The following is a 26805-nucleotide window of genomic DNA, read 5'->3' as shown; positions in this document are numbered from 1 at the left end:
AGAGTACGAGTCTAAGACCTTAGCTATTAGGCCAGTGTAAGAGTTAAGACCTTAACCAGTAGGCCAGAGTAAGAGTTAAGACCTTAACAATTAGGCCAGAGTACGAGTCTAAGACATTAGCTATTAGGCCAGGGTAAGAGTTAAGACCTTAGCTATTAGGCCAGTGTAAGAGTTAAGACCTTAACCATTGGGCCAGAGTACGAGTCTAAGATCTTAGCTATTAGTCCAGAGTAAGAGTTAAGACTTTAACCAGTAGGCCAGAGTAAGAGTTAAGACCTTAACCATTAGGCCAGAGTACGAGTCTAAGACCTTAGCTATTAGGCCAGGGTAAGAGTTAAGACCTTAGCTATTAGGCCAGAGTTAGAGTTAAGACCTTAACCATTAGGCCAGAGTATGAGTCTAAGACCTTAGCTATTAGGCCAGAGTAAGAGTTAAGACCTTAGCTATTAGGCCAGAGTAAGAGTTAAGACCTTAGCTATTAGGTCAGAGTAAGAGTTAAGACCTTAACCAGTAGGCCAGAGTAAGAGTTAAGACCTTAACCATAAGGCCAGAGTACGAGTCTAAGACCTTAGCTATTAGGCCAGAGTAAGAGTTAAGACCTTAGCTATTAGGCTAGAGTAAGAGTTAAGACCTTACCATTAGGCCAGTGTACGAGTTTAAGACCTTAGCTATTAGGCTAGAGTTAGAGTTAAGACCTTAGCTATTAGGCCAGAGTAAGAGTTAAGACCTTAACCAGTAGGCCAGAGTAAGAGTTAAGACCTTAACCAGTAGGCCAGAGTACGAGTCTAAGACCTTAGCTATTAGGCCAGAGTAAGAGTTAAGACATTAACCAGTAGGCCAGAGTACGTGTCTAAGACCTTAGCTATTAGGCCAGAGTACGAGTCTAGACCTTAGTTATTAGGCCAGAGTAAGAGTTAAGACCTTAACCAGTAGGCCAGAGTACGAGTCTAAGACCTTAGCTATTAGGCAAGAGTACGGGTCTAAGACCTTAGCTATTAGGCCAGATTAAGAGTTAAGACCTTAGCTATTAGGCCAGAGTAAGAGTTAAGACCTTAACCAGTAGGCCAGAGTACGAGTCTAAGACCTTAGCTATTAGGCCAGAGTAAGAGTTAAGACCTTAACCCGTAGGCCATAGTACGAGTCTAAGACCTTAGCTATTAGGCCAGAGTTAGAGTTAAGACCTTAACTATTAGGCCAGAGTAAGAGTTACGACCTTAACCTGTAGGCCAGGGTACGAGTCTAAGACCTTCGCTATTAGGCCAGAGTAAGAGTTAAGACCTTAACCATTAAGCCAGAGTACGAGTCTAAGACCTTAGCTATTAGGCCAGAGTAAGAGTTAGGACCTTAAGCAGTAGGCCAGAGTAAGAGTTAAGACCTTAACCAATAGGCCAGAGTAAGAGTTAAGACCTTAACCAGTAGGCCAGAGTACGAGTCTAAGACCTTAGCTGTTAGGCCAGAGTAAGAGTTAAGACCTTAACCAGTAGGCCAGAGTAAGAGTTAAGACCTTAACCAATAGGCCAGAGTAAGAGTTCAGACCTTAACCAGTAGGCCAGAGTACGAGTCTAAGACCTTAGCTGTTAGGCCAGAGTAAGAGTTAAGACCTTAACCAGTAGGCCAGAGTAAGAGTTAAGACCTTAACCAGTAGGCCAGAGTACGAGTCTAAGACCTTAGCTGTTAGGCCAGAGTAAGAGTTAAGACCTTAACCAGTAGGCCAGAGTAAGAGTTAAGACCTTAACCAATAGGCCAGAGTAAGAGTTAAGACCTTAACCAGTAGGCCAGAGTACGAGTCTAAGACCTTAGCTATTAGGCCAGAGTAAGGGTTAAGACATTAACCAATAGGCCAGAGTAAGAGTTCAGACCTTAACCAGTAGGCCAGAGTACGAGTCTAAGACCTTAGCTGTTAGGCCAGAGTAAGAGTTAAGACCTTAACCAGTAGGCCAGAGTAAGAGTCTAAGACCTTAGCTATTAGGCCAGAGTAAGAGTTAAGACCTTAGCTATTAGGCCAGAGTAAGAGTTAAGACCTTAACTAGTAGGCCAGAGTACGAGTCTAAGACCTTAGCTATTAGGCCAGAGTAAGAGTTAAGACCTTAACCCGTAGGCCATAGTACGAGTCTAAGACCTTAGCTATTAGACCAGAGTAAGAATTAAGACCTTAACTATTAGGCCAGAATAAGAGTTACAACCTTAACCTGTAGGCCAGGGTACGAGTCTAAGACCTTCGCTATTAGGCCAGAGTATGAGTCTAATACCTTAGCTATTAGGCCAGAGTATGAGTCTAAGACCTTAGCTATTAGGCCAGAGTACGAGTCAAGACCTTACCTACTAGGCCAGAGTACGAGTCTAAGACCTTAGCTATTAGGCCAGTGTAAGAGTTAAGACCTTAACCAGTAGGCCAGAGTAAGAGTTAAGACCTTAACAATTAGGCCAGAGTACGAGTCTAAGACATTAGCTATTAGGCCAGGGTAAGAGTTAAGACCTTAGCTATTAGGCCAGTGTAAGAGTTAAGACCTTAACCATTGGGCCAGAGTACGAGTCTAAGATCTTAGCTATTAGTCCAGAGTAAGAGTTAAGACTTTAACCAGTAGGCCAGAGTAAGAGTTAAGACCTTAACCATTAGGCCAGAGTACGAGTCTAAGACCTTAGCTATTAGGCCAGGGTAAGAGTTAAGACCTTAGCTATTAGGCCAGAGTTAGAGTTAAGACCTTAACCATTAGGCCAGAGTATGAGTCTAAGACCTTAGCTATTAGGCCAGAGTAAGAGTTAAGACCTTAGCTATTAGGCCAGAGTAAGAGTTAAGACCTTAGCTATTAGGTCAGAGTAAGAGTTAAGACCTTAACCAGTAGGCCAGAGTAAGAGTTAAGACCTTAACCATAAGGCCAGAGTACGAGTCTAAGACCTTAGCTATTAGGCCAGAGTAAGAGTTAAGACCTTAGCTATTAGGCTAGAGTAAGAGTTAAGACCTTACCATTAGGCCAGTGTACGAGTTTAAGACCTTAGCTATTAGGCTAGAGTTAGAGTTAAGACCTTAGCTATTAGGCCAGAGTAAGAGTTAAGACCTTAACCAGTAGGCCAGAGTAAGAGTTAAGACCTTAACCAGTAGGCCAGAGTACGAGTCTAAGACCTTAGCTATTAGGCCAGAGTAAGAGTTAAGACATTAACCAGTAGGCCAGAGTACGTGTCTAAGACCTTAGCTATTAGGCCAGAGTACGAGTCTAGACCTTAGTTATTAGGCCAGAGTAAGAGTTAAGACCTTAACCAGTAGGCCAGAGTACGAGTCTAAGACCTTAGCTATTAGGCAAGAGTACGGGTCTAAGACCTTAGCTATTAGGCCAGATTAAGAGTTAAGACCTTAGCTATTAGGCCAGAGTAAGAGTTAAGACCTTAACCAGTAGGCCAGAGTACGAGTCTAAGACCTTAGCTATTAGGCCAGAGTAAGAGTTAAGACCTTAACTATTAGGCCAGAGTAAGAGTTACGACCTTAACCTGTAGGCCAGGGTACGAGTCTAAGACCTTCGCTATTAGGCCAGAGTAAGAGTTAAGACCTTAACCATTAAGCCAGAGTACGAGTCTAAGACCTTAGCTATTAGGCCAGAGTAAGAGTTAGGACCTTAAGCAGTAGGCCAGAGTAAGAGTTAAGACCTTAACCAATAGGCCAGAGTAAGAGTTAAGACCTTAACCAGTAGGCCAGAGTACGAGTCTAAGACCTTAGCTGTTAGGCCAGAGTAAGAGTTAAGACATTAACCAATAGGCCAGAGTAAGAGTTAAGACCTTAACCAGTAGGCCAGAGTACGAGTCTAAGACCTTAGCTGTTAGGCCAGAGTAAGAGTTAAGACCTTAACCAGTAGGCCAGAGTAAGAGTTAAGACCTTAACCAATAGGCCAGAGTAAGAGTTAAGACCTTAACCAGTAGGCTAGAGTACGAGTCTAAGACCTTAGCTATTAGGCCAGAGTAAGAGTTAAGACCTTAGCTATTAGGCCAGAGTAAGAGTTAAGACCTTAACCAGTAGGCCAGAGTACGAGTCTAAGACCTTAGCTATTAGGCCATAGTAAGAGTTAAGACCTTAACCCGTAGGCCATAGTACGAGTCTAAGACCTTAGCTATTAGGCCAGAGTAAGAGTTAAGACCTTAACTATTAGGCCAGAGTAAGAGTTACGACCTTAACCTGTAGGCCAGGGTACGAGTCTAAGACCTTCGCTATTAGGCCAGAGTAAGAGTTAAGACCTTAACCATTAAGCCAGAGTACGAGTCTAAGACCTTAGCTATTAGGCCAGAGTAAGAGTTAGGACCTTAAGCAGTAGGCCAGAGTAAGAGTTAAGACCTTAACCAATAGGCCAGAGTAAGAGTTAAGACCTTAACCAGTAGGCCAGAGTACGAGTCTAAGACCTTAGCTGTTAGGCCAGAGTAAGAGTTAAGACATTAACCAATAGGCCAGAGTAAGAGTTAAGACCTTAACCAGTAGGCCAGAGTACGAGTCTAAGACCTTAGCTGTTAGGCCAGAGTAAGAGTTAAGACCTTAACCAGTAGGCCAGAGTAAGAGTTAAGACCTTAACCAGTAGGCCAGAGTATGAGTCTAAGACCTTAGCTATTAGGCCAGAGTAAGAGTTAAGACCTTAGCTATTAGGCCAGAGTAAGAGTTAAGACCTTAACCAGTAGGCCAGAGTACGAGTCTAAGACCTTAGCTATTAGGCCAGAGTAAGAGTTAAGACCTTAACCCGTAGGCCATAGTACGAGTCTAAGACCTTAGCTATTAGGCCAGAGTAAGAGTTAAGACCTTAACTATTAGGCCAGAGTAAGAGTTACAACCTTAACCTGTAGGCCAGGGTACGAGTCTAAGACCTTCGCTATTAGGCCAGAGTAAGAGTTAAGACCTTAACCATTAAGCCAGAGTACGAGTCTAAGACCTTAGCTATTAGGCCAGAGTAAGAGTTAGGACCTTAAGCAGTAGGCCAGAGTAAGAGTTAAGACCTTAACCAATAGGCCAGAGTAAGAGTTAAGACCTTAACTAGTAGGCCAGAGTACGAGTCTAAGACCTTAGCTATTAGGCCAGAGTAAGAGTTAAGACCTTAGCTATTAGGCCAGAGTAAGAGTTAAGACCTTAACCAGTAGGCCAGAGTAAGAGTTAAGACCTTAACCAGTAGGCCAGAGTACGAGTCTAAGACCTTAGCTATTAGGCCAGAGTAAGAGTTAAGACCTTAACCCGTAGGCCATAGTACGAGTCTAAGACCTTAGCTATTAGGCCAGAGTAAGAGTTAAGACCTTAACTATTAGGCCAGAGTAAGAGTTACAACCTTAACCTGTAGGCCAGGGTACGAGTCTAAGACCTTCGCTATTAGGCCAGAGTAAGAGTTAAGACCTTAACCATTAAGCCAGAGTACGAGTCTAAGACCTTAGCTATTAGGCCAGAGTAAGAGTTAGGACCTTAAGCAGTAGGCCAGAGTAAGAGTTAAGACCTTAACCAATAGGCCAGAGTAAGAGTTAAGACCTTAACCAGTAGGCCAGAGTACGAGTCTAAGACCTTAGCTGTTAGGCCAGAGTACGAGTTAAGACATTAACCAATAGGCCAGAGTAAGAGTTAAGACCTTAACCAGTAGGCCAGAGTAAGAGTCTAAGACCTTAGCTGTTAGGCCAGAGTAAGAGTTAAGACCTTAACCAGTAGGCCAGAGTAAGAGTTAAGACCTTAACCAATAGGCCAGAGTAAGAGTTAAGACCTTAACCAGTAGGCTAGAGTACGAGTCTAAGACCTTAGCTATTAGGCCAGAGTAAGAGTTAAGACCTTAGCTATTAGGCCAGAGTAAGAATTAAGACCTTAACCAGTAGGCCAGAGTACGAGTCTAAGACCTTAGCTATTAGGCCAGAGTAAGAGTTAAGACCTTAACTATTAGGCCAGAGTAAGAGTTACGACCTTAACCTGTAGGCCAGGGTACGAGTCTAAGACCTTCTCTATTAGGCCAGAGTAAGAGTTAAGACCTTAACCATTAAGCCAGAGTACGAGTCTAAGACCTTAGCTATTAGGCCAGAGTAAGAGTTAGGACCTTAAGCAGTAGGCCAGAGTAAGAGTTAAGACCTTAACCAATAGGCCAGAGTAAGAGTTAAGACCTTAACCAGTAGGCCAGAGTACGAGTCTAAGACCTTAGCTATTAGGCCAGAGTAAGAGTTAAGACCTTAGCTATTAGGCCAGAGTAAGAGTTAAGACCTTAACCAGTAGGCCAGAGTACGAGTCTAAGACCTTAGCTGTTAGGCCAGAGTAAGAGTTAAGACCTTAACCAGTAGGCCAGAGTAAGAGTTAAGACCTTAACCAATAGGCCAGAGTAAGAGTTAAGACCTTAACCAGTAGGCCAGAGTACGAGTCTAAGACCTTAGCTATTAGGCCAGAGTAAGAGTTAAGACCTTAGCTATTAGGCCAGAGTAAGCGTTAAGACCTTAACCAGTAGGCCAGAGTACGAGTCTAAGACCTTAGCTATTAGGCCAGAGTAAGAGTTAAGACCTTAACCCGTAGGCCATAGTATGAGTCTAAGACCTTAGCTATTAGGCCAGAGTAAGAGTTAAGACCTTAACTATTAGGCCAGAGTAAGAGTTACGACCTTAACCTGTAGGCCAGGGTACGAGTCTAAGACCTTCGCAATTAGGCCAGAGTAAGAGTTAAGACCTTAACCATTAAGCCAGAGTACGAGTCTAAGACCTTAGCTATTAGGCCAGAGTAAGAGTTAGGACCTTAAGCAGTAGGCCAGAGTAAGAGTTAAGACCTTAACCAATAGGCCAGAGTAAGAGTTAAGACCTTAACCAGTAGGCCAGAGTAGGAGTCTAAGACCTTAGCTGTTAGGCCAGAGTAAGAGTTAAGACCTTAACCAGTAGGCCAGAGTAAGAGTTAAGACCTTAACCATTAGGTCACAGTAAGAGTCTAAGACCTTAGCTATTAGGCCAGAGTAAGAGTTAAGACCTTAGCTATTAGGCCAGAGTAAGAGTTAAGACCTTAACCAGTAGGCCAGAGTACGAGTCTAAGACCCGTAGGCCATAGTACGAGTCTAAGACCTTAGCTATTAGGCCAGAGTAAGAGTTAAGACCTTAACTATTAGGCCAGAGTAAGAGTTACGACCTTAACCTGTAGGCCAGGGTACGAGTCTAAGACCTTCGCTATTAGGCCAGAGTAAGAGTTAAGACCTTAACCATTAAGCCAGAGTACGAGTCTAAGACCTTAGCTATTAGGCCAGAGTAAGAGTTAAGACCTTAACCCGTAGGCCATAGTACGAGTCTAAGACCTTAGCTATTAGGCCAGAGTAAGAGTTAAGACCTTAACTATTAGGCCAGAGTAAGAGTTACGACCTTAACCTGTAGGCCAGGGTACGAGTCTAAGACCTTCGCTATTAGGCCAGAGTAAGAGTTAAGACCTTAACCATTAAGCCAGAGTACGAGTCTAAGACCTTAGCTATTAGGCCAGAGTAAGAGTTAGGACCTTAAGCAGTAGGCCAGAGTAAGAGTTAAGACCTTAACCAATAGGCCAGAGTAAGAGTTAAGACCTTAACCAGTAGGCCAGAGTACGAGTCTAAGACCTTAGCTGTTAGGCCAGAGTAAGAGTTAAGACATTAACCAATAGGCCAGAGTAAGATTTAAGACCTTAACCAGTAGGCCAGAGTACGAGTCTAAGACCTTAGCTGTTAGGCCAGAGTAAGAGTTAAGACCTTAACCAGTAGGCCAGAGTACGAGTCTAAGTCCTTAGCTGTTAGGCCAGAGTAAGAGTTAAGACCTTAACCAGTAGGCCAGAGTAAGAGTTAAGACCTTAACCATTAGGTCACAGTAAGAGTCTAAGACCTTAGCTATTAGGCCAGAGTAAGAGTTAAGACCTTAACCAGTAGGCCAGAGTACGAGTCTAAGACCCGTAGGCCATAGTACGAGTCTAAGACCTTAGCTATTAGGCCAGAGTAAGAGTTAAGACCTTAACTATTAGGCCAGAGTAAGAGTTACGACCTTAACCTGTAGGCCAGGGTACGAGTCTAAGACCTTCGCTATTAGGTCAGAGTAAGAGTTAAGACCTTAACCATTAAGCCAGAGTACGAGTCTAAGACCTTAGCTATTAGGCCAGAGTAAGAGTTAAGACCTTAACCCGTAGGCCATAGTACGAGTCTAAGACCTTAGCTATTAGGCCAGAGTAAGAGTTAAGACCTTAACTATTAGGCCAGAGTAAGAGTTACAACCTTAACCTGTAGGCCAGGGTACGAGTCTAAGACCTTCGCTATTAGGCCAGAGTATGAGTCTAATACCTTAGCTATTAGGCCAGGGTACGAGTCTAAGACCTTAGCTATTAGGCCAGAGTAAGAGTTAAGACCTTAACCAGTAGGCCAGAGTATGAGTCTAAGACCTTAGCTATTAGGCCAGAGTACAAGTCTAAGACCTTACCTACTAGGCCAGAGTACGAGTCTAAGACCTTAGCTATTAGGCCAGTGTAAGAGTTAAGACCTTAACCAGTAGGCCAGAGTAAGAGTTAAGACCTTAACCATTAGGCCAGAGTACGAGTCTAAGATCTTAGATATTAGGCCAGAGTAAGAGTTAAGACCTTAACCAGTAGGCCAGAGTAAGAGTTAAGACCTTAACCATTAGGCCAGACTACGAGTCTAAGACCTTAGCTATTAGGCCAGGGTAAGAGTTAAGACCTTAGCTATTAGGCCAGAGTAAGAGTTAAGACCTTAACCATTAGGCCAGAGTACGAGTCTAAGACCTTAGCTATTAGGCCAGAGTACGAGTCTAGACCTTAGTTATTAGGCCAGAGTAAGAGTTAAGACCTTAACCAGTAGGCCAGAGTACGAGTCTAAGACCTTAGCTATTAGGCAAGAGTACGGGTCTAAGACCTTAGCTATTAGGCCAGAGTAAGAGTTAAGACCTTAGCTATTAGGCCAGAGTAAGAGTTAAGACCTTAACCAGTAGGCCAGAGTACGAGTCTAAGACCTTAGCTATTAGGCCAGAGTAAGAGTTAAGACCTTAACCCGTAGGCCATAGTACGAGTCTAAGACCTTAGCTATTAGGCCAGAGTAAGAGTTAAGACCTTAAATATTAGGCCAGAGTAAGAGTTACGACCTTAACCTGTAGGCCAGGGTACGAGTCTAAGACCTTCGCTATTAGGCCAGAGTAAGAGTTAAGACCTTAACCATTAAGCCAGAGTACGAGTCTAAGACCTTAGCTATTAGGCCAGAGTAAGAGTTAGGACCTTAAGGAGTAGGCCAGAGTAAGAGTTAAGACCTTAACCAATAGGCCAGAGTAAGAGTTAAGACCTTAACCAGTAGGCCAGAGTACGAGTCTAAGACCTCAGCTGTTAGGCCAGAGTAAGAGTTAAGACCTTAACCAGTAGGCCAGAGTAAGAGTTAAGACCTTAACCATTAGGCCAGAGTAAGAGTCTAAGACCTTAGCTATTAGGCCAGAGTAAGAGTTAAGACCTTAGCTATTAGGCCAGAGTAAGAGTTAAGACCTTAACCAGTAGGCCAGAGTACGAGTCTAAGACCTTAGCTATTAGGCCAGAGTAAGAGTTAAGACCTTAACCCGTAGGCCATAGTACGAGTCTAAGACCTTAGCTATTAGGCCAGAGTAAGAGTTAAGACCTTAACTATTAGGCCAGAGTAAGAGTTACGACCTTAACCTGTAGGCCAGGGTACGAGTATAAGACCTTCGCTATTAGGCCAGAGTAAGAGTTAAGACCTTAACCAGTAGGCCAGAGTAAGAGTTAAGACCTTAACCAATAGGCCAGAGTAAGAGTTAAGACCTTAACCAGTAGGCCAGAGTACGAGTCTAAGACCTTAGCTATTAGGCCAGAGTAAGAGTTAAGGCCTTAGCTATTAGGCCAGAGTAAGAGTTAAGACCTTAACCAGTAGGCCAGAGTACGAGTCTAAGACCTTAGCTATTAGGCCAGAGTAAGAGTTAAGACATTAACCATAAGGCCAGAGTACGAGTCTAAGACCTTAGCTATTAGGCCAGAGTACGAGTCTAGACCTTAGTTATTAGGCCAGAGTAAGAGTTAAGACCTTAACCAGTAGGCCAGAGTACGAGTCTAAGACCTTAGCTATTAGGCAAGAGTACGGGTCTAAGACCTTAGCTATTAGGCCAGATTAAGAGTTAAGACCTTAGCTATTAGGCCAGAGTAAGAGTTAAGACCTTAACCAGTAGGCCAGAGTACGAGTCTAAGACCTTAGCTATTAGGCCAGAGTAAGAGTTAAGACCTTAACCCGTAGGCCATAGTACGAGTCTAAGACCTTAGCTATTAGGCCAGAGTTAGAGTTAAGACCTTAACTATTAGGCCAGAGTAAGAGTTACGACCTTAACCTGTAGGCCAGGGTACGAGTCTAAGACCTTCGCTATTAGGCCAGAGTAAGAGTTAAGACCTTAACCATTAAGCCAGAGTACGAGTCTAAGACCTTAGCTATTAGGCCAGAGTAAGAGTTAGGACCTTAAGCAGTAGGCCAGAGTAAGAGTTAAGACCTTAACCAATAGGCCAGAGTAAGAGTTAAGACCTTAACCAGTAGGCCAGAGTACGCGTCTAAGACCTTAGCTGTTAGGCCAGAGTAAGAGTTAAGACATTAACCAATAGGCCAGAGTAAGAGTTAAGACCTTAACCAGTAGGCCAGAGTACGAGTCTAAGACCTTAGCTGTTAGGCCAGAGTAAGAGTTAAGACCTTAACCAGTAGGCCAGAGTAAGAGTTAAGACCTTAACCAATAGGCCAGAGTAAGAGTTAAGACCTTAACCAGTAGGCTAGAGTACGAGTCTAAGACCTTAGCTATTAGGCCAGAGTAAGAGTTAAGACCTTAGCTATTAGGCCAGAGTAAGAGTTAAGACCTTAACCAGTAGGCCAGAGTACGAGTCTAAGACCTTAGCTATTAGGCCAGAGTAAGAGTTAAGACCTTAACCCGTAGGCCATAGTACGAGTCTAAGACCTTAGCTATTAGGCCAGAGTAAGAGTTAAGACCTTAACTATTAGGCCAGAGTAAGAGTTACTACCTTAACCTGTAGGCCAGGGTACGAGTCTAAGACCTTCGCTATTAGGCCAGAGTAAGAGTTAAGACCTTAACCCTTAAGCCAGAGTACGAGTCTAAGACCTTAGCTATTAGGCCAGAGTAAGAGTTAGGACCTTAAGCAGTAGGCCAGAGTAAGAGTTAAGACCTTAACCAATAGGCCAGAGTAAGAGTTAAGACCTTAACCAGTAGGCCAGAGTACGAGTCTAAGACCTTAGCTGTTAGGCCAGAGTAAGAGTTAAGACATTAACCAATAGGCCAGAGTAAGAGTTAAGACCTTAACCAGTAGGCCAGAGTACGAGTCTAAGACCTTAGCTGTTAGGCCAGAGTAAGAGTTAAGACCTTAACCAGTAGGCCAGAGTAAGAGTTAAGACCTTAACCAGTAGGCCAGAGTATGAGTCTAAGACCTTAGCTATTAGGCCAGAGTAAGAGTTAAGACCTTAGCTATTAGGCCAGAGTAAGAGTTAAGACCTTAACCAGTAGGCCAGAGTACGAGTCTAAGACCTTAGCTATTAGGCCAGAGTAAGAGTTAAGACCTTAACCCGTAGGCCATAGTACGAGTCTAAGACCTTAGCTATTAGGCCAGAGTAAGAGTTAAGACCTTAACTATTAGGCCAGAGTAAGAGTTACAACCTTAACCTGTAGGCCAGGGTACGAGTCTAAGACCTTCGCTATTAGGCCAGAGTAAGAGTTAAGACCTTAACCATTAAGCCAGAGTACGAGTCTAAGACCTTAGCTATTAGGCCAGAGTAAGAGTTAGGACCTTAAGCAGTAGGCCAGAGTAAGAGTTAAGACCTTAACCAATAGGCCAGAGTAAGAGTTAAGACCTTAACCAGTAGGCCAGAGTACGAGTCTAAGACCTTAGCTGTTAGGCCAGAGTACGAGTTAAGACATTAACCAATAGGCCAGAGTAAGAGTTAAGACCTTAACCAGTAGGCCAGAGTAAGAGTCTAAGACCTTAGCTGTTAGGCCAGAGTAAGAGTTAAGACCTTAACCAGTAGGCCAGAGTAAGAGTTAAGACCTTAACCAATAGGCCAGAGTAAGAGTTAAGACCTTAACCAGTAGGCTAGAGTACGAGTCTAAGACCTTAGCTATTAGGCCAGAGTAAGAGTTAAGACCTTAGCTATTAGGCCAGAGTAAGAATTAAGACCTTAACCAGTAGGCCAGAGTACGAGTCTAAGACCTTAGCTATTAGGCCAGAGTAAGAGTTAAGACCTTAACTATTAGGCCAGAGTAAGAGTTACGACCTTAACCTGTAGGCCAGGGTACGAGTCTAAGACCTTCTCTATTAGGCCAGAGTAAGAGTTAAGACCTTAACCATTAAGCCAGAGTACGAGTCTAAGACCTTAGCTATTAGGCCAGAGTAAGAGTTAGGACCTTAAGCAGTAGGCCAGAGTAAGAGTTAAGACCTTAACCAATAGGCCAGAGTAAGAGTTAAGACCTTAACCAGTAGGCCAGAGTACGAGTCTAAGACCTTAGCTGTTAGGCCAGAGTAAGAGTTAAGACATTAACCAATAGGCCAGAGTAAGAGTTAAGACCTTAACCAGTAGGCCAGAGTACGAGTCTAAGACCTTAGCTGTTAGGCCAGAGTAAGAGTTAAGACATTAACCAATAGGCCAGAGTAAGAGTTAAGACCTTAACCAGTAGGCCAGAGTACGAGTCTAAGACCTTAGCTGTTAGGCCAGAGTAAGAGTTAAGACCTTAACCAGTAGGCCAGAGTAAGAGTTAAGACCTTAACCAGTAGGCCAGAGTATGAGTCTAAGACCTTAGCTATTAGGCCAGAGTAAGAGTTAAGACCTTAGCTATTAGGCCAGAGTAAGAGTTAAGACCTTAACCAGTAGGCCAGAGTACGAGTCTAAGACCTTAGCTATTAGGCCAGAGTAAGAGTTAAGACCTTAACCCGTAGGCCATAGTACGAGTCTAAGACCTTAGCTATTAGGCCAGAGTAAGAGTTAAGACCTTAACTATTAGGCCAGAGTAAGAGTTACAACCTTAACCTGTAGGCCAGGGTACGAGTCTAAGACCTTCGCTATTAGGCCAGAGTAAGAGTTAAGACCTTAACCATTAAGCCAGAGTACGAGTCTAAGACCTTAGCTATTAGGCCAGAGTAAGAGTTAGGACCTTAAGCAGTAGGCCAGAGTAAGAGTTAAGACCTTAACCAATAGGCCAGAGTAAGAGTTAAGACCTTAACTAGTAGGCCAGAGTACGAGTCTAAGACCTTAGCTATTAGGCCAGAGTAAGAGTTAAGACCTTAGCTATTAGGCCAGAGTAAGAGTTAAGACCTTAACCAGTAGGCCAGAGTAAGAGTTAAGACCTTAACCAGTAGGCCAGAGTACGAGTCTAAGACCTTAGCTATTAGGCCAGAGTAAGAGTTAAGACCTTAACCCGTAGGCCATAGTACGAGTCTAAGACCTTAGCTATTAGGCCAGAGTAAGAGTTAAGACCTTAACTATTAGGCCAGAGTAAGAGTTACAACCTTAACCTGTAGGCCAGGGTACGAGTCTAAGACCTTCGCTATTAGGCCAGAGTAAGAGTTAAGACCTTAACCATTAAGCCAGAGTACGAGTCTAAGACCTTAGCTATTAGGCCAGAGTAAGAGTTAGGACCTTAAGCAGTAGGCCAGAGTAAGAGTTAAGACCTTAACCAATAGGCCAGAGTAAGAGTTAAGACCTTAACCAGTAGGCCAGAGTACGAGTCTAAGACCTTAGCTGTTAGGCCAGAGTACGAGTTAAGACATTAACCAATAGGCCAGAGTAAGAGTTAAGACCTTAACCAGTAGGCCAGAGTAAGAGTCTAAGACCTTAGCTGTTAGGCCAGAGTAAGAGTTAAGACCTTAACCAGTAGGCCAGAGTAAGAGTTAAGACCTTAACCAATAGGCCAGAGTAAGAGTTAAGACCTTAACCAGTAGGCTAGAGTACGAGTCTAAGACCTTAGCTATTAGGCCAGAGTAAGAGTTAAGACCTTAGCTATTAGGCCAGAGTAAGAATTAAGACCTTAACCAGTAGGCCAGAGTACGAGTCTAAGACCTTAGCTATTAGGCCAGAGTAAGAGTTAAGACCTTAACTATTAGGCCAGAGTAAGAGTTACGACCTTAACCTGTAGGCCAGGGTACGAGTCTAAGACCTTCTCTATTAGGCCAGAGTAAGAGTTAAGACCTTAACCATTAAGCCAGAGTACGAGTCTAAGACCTTAGCTATTAGGCCAGAGTAAGAGTTAGGACCTTAAGCAGTAGGCCAGAGTAAGAGTTAAGACCTTAACCAATAGGCCAGAGTAAGAGTTAAGACCTTAACCAGTAGGCCAGAGTACGAGTCTAAGACCTTAGCTATTAGGCCAGAGTAAGAGTTAAGACCTTAGCTATTAGGCCAGAGTAAGAGTTAAGACCTTAACCAGTAGGCCAGAGTACGAGTCTAAGACCTTAGCTGTTAGGCCAGAGTAAGAGTTAAGACCTTAACCAGTAGGCCAGAGTAAGAGTTAAGACCTTAACCAATAGGCCAGAGTAAGAGTTAAGACCTTAACCAGTAGGCCAGAGTACGAGTCTAAGACCTTAGCTATTAGGCCAGAGTAAGAGTTAAGACCTTAGCTATTAGGCCAGAGTAAGCGTTAAGACCTTAACCAGTAGGCCAGAGTACGAGTCTAAGACCTTAGCTATTAGGCCAGAGTAAGAGTTAAGACCTTAACCCGTAGGCCATAGTATGAGTCTAAGACCTTAGCTATTAGGCCAGAGTAAGAGTTAAGACCTTAACTATTAGGCCAGAGTAAGAGTTACGACCTTAACCTGTAGGCCAGGGTACGAGTCTAAGACCTTCGCAATTAGGCCAGAGTAAGAGTTAAGACCTTAACCATTAAGCCAGAGTACGAGTCTAAGACCTTAGCTATTAGGCCAGAGTAAGAGTTAGGACCTTAAGCAGTAGGCCAGAGTAAGAGTTAAGACCTTAACCAATAGGCCAGAGTAAGAGTTAAGACCTTAACCAGTAGGCCAGAGTACGAGTCTAAGACCTTAGCTATTAGGCCAGAGTAAGGGTTAAGACATTAACCAATAGGCCAGAGTAAGAGTTAAGACCTTAACCAGTAGGCCAGAGTAGGAGTCTAAGACCTTAGCTGTTAGGCCAGAGTAAGAGTTAAGACCTTAACCAGTAGGCCAGAGTAAGAGTTAAGACCTTAACCATTAGGTCACAGTAAGAGTCTAAGACCTTAGCTATTAGGCCAGAGTAAGAGTTAAGACCTTAGCTATTAGGCCAGAGTAAGAGTTAAGACCTTAACCAGTAGGCCAGAGTACGAGTCTAAGACCCGTAGGCCATAGTACGAGTCTAAGACCTTAGCTATTAGGCCAGAGTAAGAGTTAAGACCTTAACTATTAGGCCAGAGTAAGAGTTACGACCTTAACCTGTAGGCCAGGGTACGAGTCTAAGACCTTCGCTATTAGGCCAGAGTAAGAGTTAAGACCTTAACCATTAAGCCAGAGTACGAGTCTAAGACCTTAGCTATTAGGCCAGAGTAAGAGTTAAGACCTTAACCCGTAGGCCATAGTACGAGTCTAAGACCTTAGCTATTAGGCCAGAGTAAGAGTTAAGACCTTAACTATTAGGCCAGAGTAAGAGTTACGACCTTAACCTGTAGGCCAGGGTACGAGTCTAAGACCTTCGCTATTAGGCCAGAGTAAGAGTTAAGACCTTAACCATTAAGCCAGAGTACGAGTCTAAGACCTTAGCTATTAGGCCAGAGTAAGAGTTAGGACCTTAAGCAGTAGGCCAGAGTAAGAGTTAAGACCTTAACCAATAGGCCAGAGTAAGAGTTAAGACCTTAACCAGTAGGCCAGAGTACGAGTCTAAGACCTTAGCTGTTAGGCCAGAGTAAGAGTTAAGACATTAACCAATAGGCCAGAGTAAGATTTAAGACCTTAACCAGTAGGCCAGAGTACGAGTCTAAGACCTTAGCTGTTAGGCCAGAGTAAGAGTTAAGACCTTAACCAGTAGGCCAGAGTACGAGTCTAAGTCCTTAGCTGTTAGGCCAGAGTAAGAGTTAAGACCTTAACCAGTAGGCCAGAGTAAGAGTTAAGACCTTAACCATTAGGTCACAGTAAGAGTCTAAGACCTTAGCTATTAGGCCAGAGTAAGAGTTAAGACCTTAACCAGTAGGCCAGAGTACGAGTCTAAGACCCGTAGGCCATAGTACGAGTCTAAGACCTTAGCTATTAGGCCAGAGTAAGAGTTAAGACCTTAACTATTAGGCCAGAGTAAGAGTTACGACCTTAACCTGTAGGCCAGGGTACGAGTCTAAGACCTTCGCTATTAGGTCAGAGTAAGAGTTAAGACCTTAACCATTAAGCCAGAGTACGAGTCTAAGACCTTAGCTATTAGGCCAGAGTAAGAGTTAAGACCTTAACCCGTAGGCCATAGTACGAGTCTAAGACCTTAGCTATTAGGCCAGAGTAAGAGTTAAGACCTTAACTATTAGGCCAGAGTAAGAGTTACAACCTTAACCTGTAGGCCAGGGTACGAGTCTAAGACCTTCGCTATTAGGCCAGAGTATGAGTCTAATACCTTAGCTATTAGGCCAGGGTACGAGTCTAAGACCTTAGCTATTAGGCCAGAGTAAGAGTTAAGACCTTAACCAGTAGGCCAGAGTATGAGTCTAAGACCTTAGCTATTAGGCCAGAGTACAAGTCTAAGACCTTACCTACTAGGCCAGAGTACGAGTCTAAGACCTTAGCTATTAGGCCAGTGTAAGAGTTAAGACCTTAACCAGTAGGCCAGAGTAAGAGTTAAGACCTTAACCATTAGGCCAGAGTACGAGTCTAAGATCTTAGATATTAGGCCAGAGTAAGAGTTAAGACCTTAACCAGTAGGCCAGAGTAAGAGTTAAGACCTTAACCATTAGGCCAGACTACGAGTCTAAGACCTTAGCTATTAGGCCAGGGTAAGAGTTAAGACCTTAGCTATTAGGCCAGAGTAAGAGTTAAGACCTTAACCATTAGGCCAGAGTACGAGTCTAAGACCTTAGCTATTAGGCCAGAGTACGAGTCTAGACCTTAGTTATTAGGCCAGAGTAAGAGTTAAGACCTTAACCAGTAGGCCAGAGTACGAGTCTAAGACCTTAGCTATTAGGCAAGAGTACGGGTCTAAGACCTTAGCTATTAGGCCAGAGTAAGAGTTAAGACCTTAGCTATTAGGCCAGAGTAAGAGTTAAGACCTTAACCAGTAGGCCAGAGTACGAGTCTAAGACCTTAGCTATTAGGCCAGAGTAAGAGTTAAGACCTTAACCCGTAGGCCATAGTACGAGTCTAAGACCTTAGCTATTAGGCCAGAGTAAGAGTTAAGACCTTAAATATTAGGCCAGAGTAAGAGTTACGACCTTAACCTGTAGGCCAGGGTACGAGTCTAAGACCTTCGCTATTAGGCCAGAGTAAGAGTTAAGACCTTAACCATTAAGCCAGAGTACGAGTCTAAGACCTTAGCTATTAGGCCAGAGTAAGAGTTAGGACCTTAAGGAGTAGGCCAGAGTAAGAGTTAAGACCTTAACCAATAGGCCAGAGTAAGAGTTAAGACCTTAACCAGTAGGCCAGAGTACGAGTCTAAGACCTCAGCTGTTAGGCCAGAGTAAGAGTTAAGACCTTAACCAGTAGGCCAGAGTAAGAGTTAAGACCTTAACCATTAGGCCAGAGTAAGAGTCTAAGACCTTAGCTATTAGGCCAGAGTAAGAGTTAAGACCTTAGCTATTAGGCCAGAGTAAGAGTTAAGACCTTAACCAGTAGGCCAGAGTACGAGTCTAAGACCTTAGCTATTAGGCCAGAGTAAGAGTTAAGACCTTAACCCGTAGGCCATAGTACGAGTCTAAGACCTTAGCTATTAGGCCAGAGTAAGAGTTAAGACCTTAACTATTAGGCCAGAGTAAGAGTTACGACCTTAACCTGTAGGCCAGGGTACGAGTATAAGACCTTCGCTATTAGGCCAGAGTAAGAGTTAAGACCTTAACCATTAAGCCAGAGTACGAGTCTAAGACCTTAGCTATTAGGCCAGAGTATGAGTTAGGACCTTAAGCAGTAGGCCAGAGTAAGAGTTAAGACCTTAACCAATAGGCCAGAGTAAGAGTTAAGACCTTAACCAGTAGACCAGAGTACGAGTCTAAGACCTTAGCTGTTAGGCCAGAGTAAGAGTTAAGACATTAACCAATAGGCCAGAGTAAGAGTTAAGACCTTAACCAGTAGGCCAGAGTACGATTTTAAGACCTTAGCTGTTAGGCCAGAGTAAGAGTTAAGACCTTAACCAGTAGGCCAGAGTAAGAGTTAAGACCTTAACCAGTAGGCCAGAGTACGAGTCTAAGACCTTAGCTATTAGGCCAGAGTAAGGGTTAAGACATTAACCAATAGGCCAGAGTAAGAGTTAAGACCTTAACCAGTAGGCCAGAGTACGAGTCTAAGACCTTAGCTGTTAGGCCAGAGTAAGAGTTAAGACCTTAACCAGTAGGCCAGAGTAAGAGTTAAGACCTTAACCATTAGGCCAGAGTAAGAGTCTAAGACCTTAGCTATTAGGCCAGAGTAAGAGTTAAGACCTTAGCTATTAGGCCAGAGTAAGAGTTAAGACCTTAACTAGTAGGCCAGAGTACGAGTCTAAGACCTTCGCTATTAGGCCAGAGTAAGAGTTAAGACCTTAACCATTAAGCCAGAGTACGAGTCTAAGACCTTAGCTATTAGGCCAGAGTAAGAGTTAGGACCTTAAGCAGTAGGCCAGAGTAAGAGTTAATACCTTAACCAATAGGCCAGAGTAAGAGTTAAGACCTTAACCAGTAGGCCAGAGTACGAGTCTAAGACCTTAGCTGTTAGGCCAGAGTAAGAGTTAAGACCTTAACCAGTAGGCCAGAGTAAGAGTTAAGACCTTAACCATTAGGCCAGAGTAAGAGTCTAAGACCTTAGCTATTAGGCCAGAGTAAGAGTTAAGACCTTAGCTATTAGGCCAGAGTAAGAGTTAAGACCTTAACCAGAAGGCCAGAGTACGAGTCTGAGACCTTAGCTATGAGGCCAGAGTAAGAGTTAAGACCTTAACCCGTAGGCCATAGTACGAGTCTAAGACCTTAGCTATTAGGCCAGAGTAAGTGTTAAGACCTTAACTATTAGGCCAGAGTAAGAGTTACGACCTTAACCTGTAGGCCAGGGTACGAGTATAAGAACTTCGCTATTAGGCCAGAGTAAGAGTTAAGACCTTAACCATTAAGCCAGAGTACGAGTCTAAGACCTTAGCTATTAGGCCAGAGTATGAGTTAGGACCTTAAGCAGTAGGCCAGAGTAAGAGTTAAGACCTTAACCAATAGGCCAGAGTAAGAGTTAAGACCTTAACCAGTAGACCAGAGTATGAGTCTAAGACCTTAGCTGTTAGGCCAGAGTAAGAGTTAAGACATTAACCAATAGGCCAGAGTAAGAGTTAAGACCTTAACCAGTAGGCCAGAGTACGAGTCTAAGACCTTAGCTGTTAGGCCAGAGTAAGAGTTAAGACCTTAACCAGTAGGCCAGAGTAAGAGTTAAGACCTTAACCAATAGGCCAGAGTAAGAGTTAAGACCTTAACCAGTAGGCCAGAGTACGAGTCTAAGACCTTAACTATTAGGCCAGAGTAAGAGTTACAACCTTAACCTGTAGGCCAGGGTACGAGTCTAAGACCTTCGCTATTAGGCCAGAGTATGAGTCTAATACCTTAGCTATTAGGCCAGAGTACGAGTCTAAGACCTTAGCTATTAGGCCAGAGTACGAGTCAAGACCTTACCTACTAGGCCAGAGTACGAGTCTAAGACCTTAGCTATTAGGCCAGTGTAAGAGTTAAGACCTTAACCAGTAGGCCAGAGTAAGAGTTAAGACCTTAACAATTAGGCCAGAGTACGAGTCTAAGACCTTAGCTATTAGGCCAGGGTAAGAGTTAAGACCTTAGCTATTAGGCCAGTGTAAGAGTTAAGACCTTAACCATTGGGCCAGAGTACGAGTCTAAGATCTTAGCTATTAGTCCAGAGTAAGAGTTAAGACTTTAACCAGTAGGCCAGAGTAAGAGTTAAGACCTTAACCATTAGGCCAGAGTACGAGTCTAAGACCTTAGCTATTAGGCCAGGGTAAGAGTTAAGACCTTAGCTATTAGGCCAGAGTAAGAGTTAAGACCTTAACCATTAGGCCAGAGTATGAGTCTAAGACCTTAGCTATTAGGCCAGAGTAAGAGTTAAGACCTTAGCTATTAGGCCAGAGTAAGAGTTAAGACCTTAGCTATTAGGTCAGAGTAAGAGTTAAGACCTTAACCAGTAGGCCAGAGTAAGAGTTAAGACCTTAACCATAAGGCCAGAGTACGAGTCTAAGACCTTAGCTATTAGGCCAGAGTAAGAGTTAAGACCTTAGCTATTAGGCTAGAGTAAGAGTTAAGACCTTACCATTAGGCCAGTGTACGAGTTTAAGACCTTAGCTATTAGGCTAGAGTTAGAGTTAAGACCTTAGCTATTAGGCCAGAGTAAGAGTTAAGACCTTAACCAGTAGGCCAGAGTAAGAGTTAAGACCTTAACCAGTAGGCCAGAGTACGAGTCTAAGACCTTAGCTATTAGGCCAGAGTAAGAGTTAAGACATTAACCATAAGGCCAGAGTACGAGTCTAAGACCTTAGCTATTAGGCCAGAGTACGAGTCTAGACCTTAGTTATTAGGCCAGAGTAAGAGTTAAGACCTTAACCAGTAGGCCAGAGTACGAGTCTAAGACCTTAGCTATTAGGCAAGAGTACGGGTCTAAGACCTTAGCTATTAGGCCAGATTAAGAGTTAAGACCTTAGCTATTAGGCCAGAGTAAGAGTTAAGACCTTAACCAGTAGGCCAGAGTACGAGTCTAAGACCTTAGCTATTAGGCCAGAGTAAGAGTTAAGACCTTAACCCGTAGGCCATAGTACGAGTCTAAGACCTTAGCTATTAGGCCAGAGTTAGAGTTAAGACCTTAACTATTAGGCCAGAGTAAGAGTTACGACCTTAACCTGTAGGCCAGGGTACGAGTCTAAGACCTTCGCTATTAGGCCAGAGTAAGAGTTAAGACCTTAACCATTAAGCCAGAGTACGAGTCTAAGACCTTAGCTATTAGGCCAGAGTAAGAGTTAGGACCTTAAGCAGTAGGCCAGAGTAAGAGTTAAGACCTTAACCAATAGGCCAGAGTAAGAGTTAAGACCTTAACCAGTAGGCCAGAGTACGCGTCTAAGACCTTAGCTGTTAGGCCAGAGTAAGAGTTAAGACATTAACCAATAGGCCAGAGTAAGAGTTAAGACCTTAACCAGTAGGCCAGAGTACGAGTCTAAGACCTTAGCTGTTAGGCCAGAGTAAGAGTTAAGACCTTAACTAGTAGGCCAGAGTAAGAGTTAAGACCTTAACCAATAGGCCAGAGTAAGAGTTAAGACCTTAACCAGTAGGCTAGAGTACGAGTCTAAGACCTTAGCTATTAGGCCAGAGTAAGAGTTAAGACCTTAGCTATTAGGCCAGAGTAAGAGTTAAGACCTTAACCAGTAGGCCAGAGTACGAGTCTAAGACCTTAGCTATTAGGCCAGAGTAAGAGTTAAGACCTTAACCCGTAGGCCATAGTACGAGTCTAAGACCTTAGCTATTAGGCCAGAGTAAGAGTTAAGACCTTAACTATTAGGCCAGAGTAAGAGTTACTACCTTAACCTGTAGGCCAGGGTACGAGTCTAAGACCTTCGCTATTAGGCCAGAGTAAGAGTTAAGACCTTAACCCTTAAGCCAGAGTACGAGTCTAAGACCTTAGCTATTAGGCCAGAGTAAGAGTTAGGACCTTAAGCAGTAGGCCAGAGTAAGAGTTAAGACCTTAACCAATAGGCCAGAGTAAGAGTTAAGACCTTAACCAGTAGGCCAGAGTACGAGTCTAAGACCTTAGCTGTTAGGCCAGAGTAAGAGTTAAGACATTAACCAATAGGCCAGAGTAAGAGTTAAGACCTTAACCAGTAGGCCAGAGTACGAGTCTAAGACCTTAGCTGTTAGGCCAGAGTAAGAGTTAAGACCTTAACCAGTAGGCCAGAGTAAGAGTTAAGACCTTAACCAGTAGGCCAGAGTATGAGTCTAAGACCTTAGCTATTAGGCCAGAGTAAGAGTTAAGACCTTAGCTATTAGGCCAGAGTAAGAGTTAAGACCTTAACCAGTAGGCCAGAGTACGAGTCTAAGACCTTAGCTATTAGGCCAGAGTAAGAGTTAAGACCTTAACCCGTAGGCCATAGTACGAGTCTAAGACCTTAGCTATTAGGCCAGAGTAAGAGTTAAGACCTTAACTATTAGGCCAGAGTAAGAGTTACAACCTTAACCTGTAGGCCAGGGTACGAGTCTAAGACCTTCGTTATTAGGCCAGAGTAAGAGTTAAGACCTTAACCATTAAGCCAGAGTACGAGTCTAAGACCTTAGCTATTAGGCCAGAGTAAGAGTTAGGACCTTAAGCAGTAGGCCAGAGTAAGAGTTAAGACCTTAACCAATAGGCCAGAGTAAGAGTTAAGACCTTAACCAGTAGGCCAGAGTACGAGTCTAAGACCTTAGCTGTTAGGCCAGAGTACGAGTTAAGACATTAACCAATAGGCCAGAGTAAGAGTTAAGACCTTAACCAGTAGGCCAGAGTAAGAGTCTAAGACCTTAGCTGTTAGGCCAGAGTAAGAGTTAAGACCTTAACCAGTAGGCCAGAGTAAGAGTTAAGACCTTAACCAATAGGCCAGAGTAAGAGTTAAGACCTTAACCAGTAGGCTAGAGTACGAGTCTAAGACCTTAGCTATTAGGCCAGAGTAAGAGTTAAGACCTTAGCTATTAGGCCAGAGTAAGAATTAAGACCTTAACCAGTAGGCCAGAGTACGAGTCTAAGACCTTAGCTATTAGGCCAGAGTAAGAGTTAAGACCTTAACTATTAGGCCAGAGTAAGAGTTACGACCTTAACCTGTAGGCCAGGGTACGAGTCTAAGACCTTCTCTATTAGGCCAGAGTAAGAGTTAAGACCTTAACCATTAAGCCAGAGTACGAGTCTAAGACCTTAGCTATTAGGCCAGAGTAAGAGTTAGGACCTTAAGCAGTAGGCCAGAGTAAGAGTTAAGACCTTAACCAATAGGCCAGAGTAAGAGTTAAGACCTTAACCAGTAGGCCAGAGTACGAGTCTAAGACCTTAGCTGTTAGGCCAGAGTAAGAGTTAAGACATTAACCAATAGGCCAGAGTAAGAGTTAAGACCTTAACCAGTAGGCCAGAGTACGAGTCTAAGACCTTAGCTGTTAGGCCAGAGTAAGAGTTAAGACCTTAACCAGTAGGCCAGAGTAAGAGTTAAGACCTTAACCAATAGGCCAGAGTAAGAGTTAAGACCTTAACCAGTAGGCCAGAGTACGAGTCTAAGACCTTAGCTATTAGGCCAGAGTAAGAGTTAAGGCCTTAGCTATTAGGCCAGAGTAAGAGTTAAGACCTTAACCAGTAGGCCAGAGTACGAGTCTAAGACCTTAGCTATTAGGCCAGAGTAAGAGTTAAGACCTTAACCCGTAGGCCATAGTATTAGTCTAAGACCTTAGCTATTAGGCCAGAGTAAGAGTTAAGACCTTAACTATTAGGCCAGAGTAAGAGTTACGACCTTAACCTGTAGGCCAGGGTACGAGTCTAAGACCTTCGCTATTAGGCCAGAGTAAGAGTTAAGACCTTAACCATTAAGCCAGAGTACGAGTCTAAGACCTTAGCTATTAGGCCAGAGTAAGAGTTAGGACCTTAAGCAGTAGGCCAGAGTAAGAGTTAAGACCTTAACCAATAGGCCAGAGTAAGAGTTAAGACCTTAACCAGTAGGCCAGAGTACGAGTCTAAGACCTTAGCTATTAGGCCAGAGTAAGGGTTAAGACATTAACCAATAGGCCAGAGTAAGAGTTAAGACCTTAACCAGTAGGCCAGAGTAGGAGTCTAAGACCTTAGCTATTAGGCCAGAGTAAGAGTTAAGACATTAACCATAAGGCCAGAGTACGAGTCTAAGACCTTAGCTATTAGGCCAGAGTACGAGTCTAGACCTTAGTTATTAGGCCAGAGTAAGAGTTAAGACCTTAACCAGTAGGCCAGAGTACGAGTCTAAGACCTTAGCTATTAGGCAAGAGTACGGGTCTAAGACCTTAGCTATTAGGCCAGATTAAGAGTTAAGACCTTAGCTATTAGGCCAGAGTAAGAGTTAAGACCTTAACCAGTAGGCCAGAGTACGAGTCTAAGACCTTAGCTATTAGGCCAGAGTAAGAGTTAAGACCTTAACCCGTAGGCCATAGTACGAGTCTAAGACCTTAGCTATTAGGCCAGAGTTAGAGTTAAGACCTTAACTATTAGGCCAGAGTAAGAGTTACGACCTTAACCTGTAGGCCAGGGTACGAGTCTAAGACCTTCGCTATTAGGCCAGAGTAAGAGTTAAGACCTTAACCATTAAGCCAGAGTACGAGTCTAAGACCTTAGCTATTAGGCCAGAGTAAGAGTTAGGACCTTAAACAGTAGGCCAGAGTAAGAGTTAAGACCTTAACCAATAGGCCAGAGTAAGAGTTAAGACCTTAACCAGTAGGCCAGAGTACGCGTCTAAGACCTTAGCTGTTAGGCCAGAGTAAGAGTTAAGACATTAACCAATAGGCCAGAGTAAGAGTTAAGACCTTAACCAGTAGGCCAGAGTACGAGTCTAAGACCTTAGCTGTTAGGCCAGAGTAAGAGTTAAGACCTTAACCAGTAGGCCAGAGTAAGAGTTAAGACCTTAACCAATAGGCCAGAGTAAGAGTTAAGACCTTAACCAGTAGGCCAGAGTACGAGTCTAAGACCTTAGCTGTTAGGCCAGAGTAAGAGTTAAGACATTAACCAATAGGCCAGAGTAAGAGTTAAGACCTTAACCAGTAGGCCAGAGTACGAGTCTAAGACCTTAGCTGTTAGGCCAGAGTAAGAGTTAAGACCTTAACCAGTAGGCCAGAGTAAGAGTTAAGACCTTAACCAGTAGGCCAGAGTATGAGTCTAAGACCTTAGCTATTAGGCCAGAGTAAGAGTTAAGACCTTAGCTATTAGGCCAGAGTAAGAGTTAAGATCTTAACCAGTAGGCCAGAGTACGAGTCTAAGACCTTAGCTATTAGGCCAGAGTAAGAGTTAAGACCTTAACCCGTAGGCCATAGTACGAGTCTAAGACCTTAGCTATTAGGCCAGAGTAAGAGTTAAGACCTTAACTATTAGGCCAGAGTAAGAGTTACAACCTTAACCTGTAGGCCAGGGTACGAGTCTAAGACCTTCGCTATTAGGCCAGAGTAAGAGTTAAGACCTTAACCATTAAGCCAGAGTACGAGTCTAAGACCTTAGCTATTAGGCCAGAGTAAGAGTTAGGACCTTAAGCAGTAGGCCAGAGTAAGAGTTAAGACCTTAACCAATAGGCCAGAGTAAGAGTTAAGACCTTAACCAGTAGGCCAGAGTACGAGTCTAAGACCTTAGCTGTTAGGCCAGAGTACGAGTTAAGACATTAACCAATAGGCCAGAGTAAGAGTTAAGACCTTAACCAGTAGGCCAGAGTAAGAGTCTAAGACCTTAGCTGTTAGGCCAGAGTAAGAGTTAAGACCTTAACCAGTAGGCCAGAGTAAGAGTTAAGACCTTAACCAATAGGCCAGAGTAAGAGTTAAGACCTTAACCAGTAGGCTAGAGTACGAGTCTAAGACCTTAGCTATTAGGCCAGAGTAAGAGTTAAGACCTTAGCTATTAGGCCAGAGTAAGAATTAAGACCTTAACCAGTAGGCCAGAGTACGAGTCTAAGACCTTAGCTATTAGGCCAGAGTAAGAGTTAAGACCTTAACTATTAGGCCAGAGTAAGAGTTACGACCTTAACCTGTAGGCCAGGGTACGAGTCTAAGACCTTCTCTATTAGGCCAGAGTAAGAGTTAAGACCTTAACAATTAAGCCAGAGTACGAGTCTAAGACCTTAGCTATTAGGCCAGAGTAAGAGTTAGGACCTTAAGCAGTAGGCCAGAGTAAGAGTTAAGACCTTAACCAATAGGCCAGAGTAAGAGTTAAGACCTTAACCAGTAGGCCAGAGTACGAGTCTAAGACCTTAGCTGTTAGGCCAGAGTAAGAGTTAAGACATTAACCAATAGGCCAGAGTAAGAGTTAAGACCTTAACCAATAGGCCAGAGTAAGAGTTAAGACCTTAACCAGTAGGCCAGAGTACGAGTCTAAGACCTTAGCTGTTAGGCCAGAGTAAGAGTTAAGACCTTAACCAGTAGGCCAGAGTAAGAGTTAAGACCTTAACCAATAGGCCAGAGTAAGAGTTAAGACCTTAACCAGTAGGCCAGAGTATGAGTCTAAGACCTTAGCTATTAGGCCAGAGTAAGAGTTAAGGCCTTAGCTATTAGGCCAGAGTAAGAGTTAAGACCTTAACCAGTAGGCCAGAGTACGAGTCTAAGACCTTAGCTATTAGGCCAGAGTAAGAGTTAAGACCTTAACCCGTAGGCCATAGTATGAGTCTAAGACCTTAGCTATTAGGCCAGAGTAAGAGTTAAGACCTTAACTATTAGGCCAGAGTAAGAGTTACGACCTTAACCTGTAGGCCAGGGTACGAGTCTAAGACCTTCGCAATTAGGCCAGAGTAAGAGTTAAGACCTTAACCATTAAGCCAGAGTACGAGTCTAAGACCTTAGCTATTAGGCCAGAGTAAGAGTTAGGACCTTAAGCAGTAGGCCAGAGTAAGAGTTAAGACCTTAACCAATAGGCCAGAGTAAGAGTTAAGACCTTAACCAGTAGGCCAGAGTACGAGTCTAAGACCTTAGCTATTAGGCCAGAGTAAGGGTTAAGACATTAACCAATAGGCCAGAGTA

Source organism: Triturus cristatus, chromosome 1_2, assembly GCF_964204655.1.
Source record: "Triturus cristatus chromosome 1_2, aTriCri1.1, whole genome shotgun sequence".
In the NCBI taxonomy this organism is placed as follows: Eukaryota; Metazoa; Chordata; class Amphibia; order Caudata; family Salamandridae; genus Triturus; species Triturus cristatus.
The sequence above is the reverse complement of the archived record's forward strand: the minus strand, read 5'-3'. Positions refer to the sequence as shown.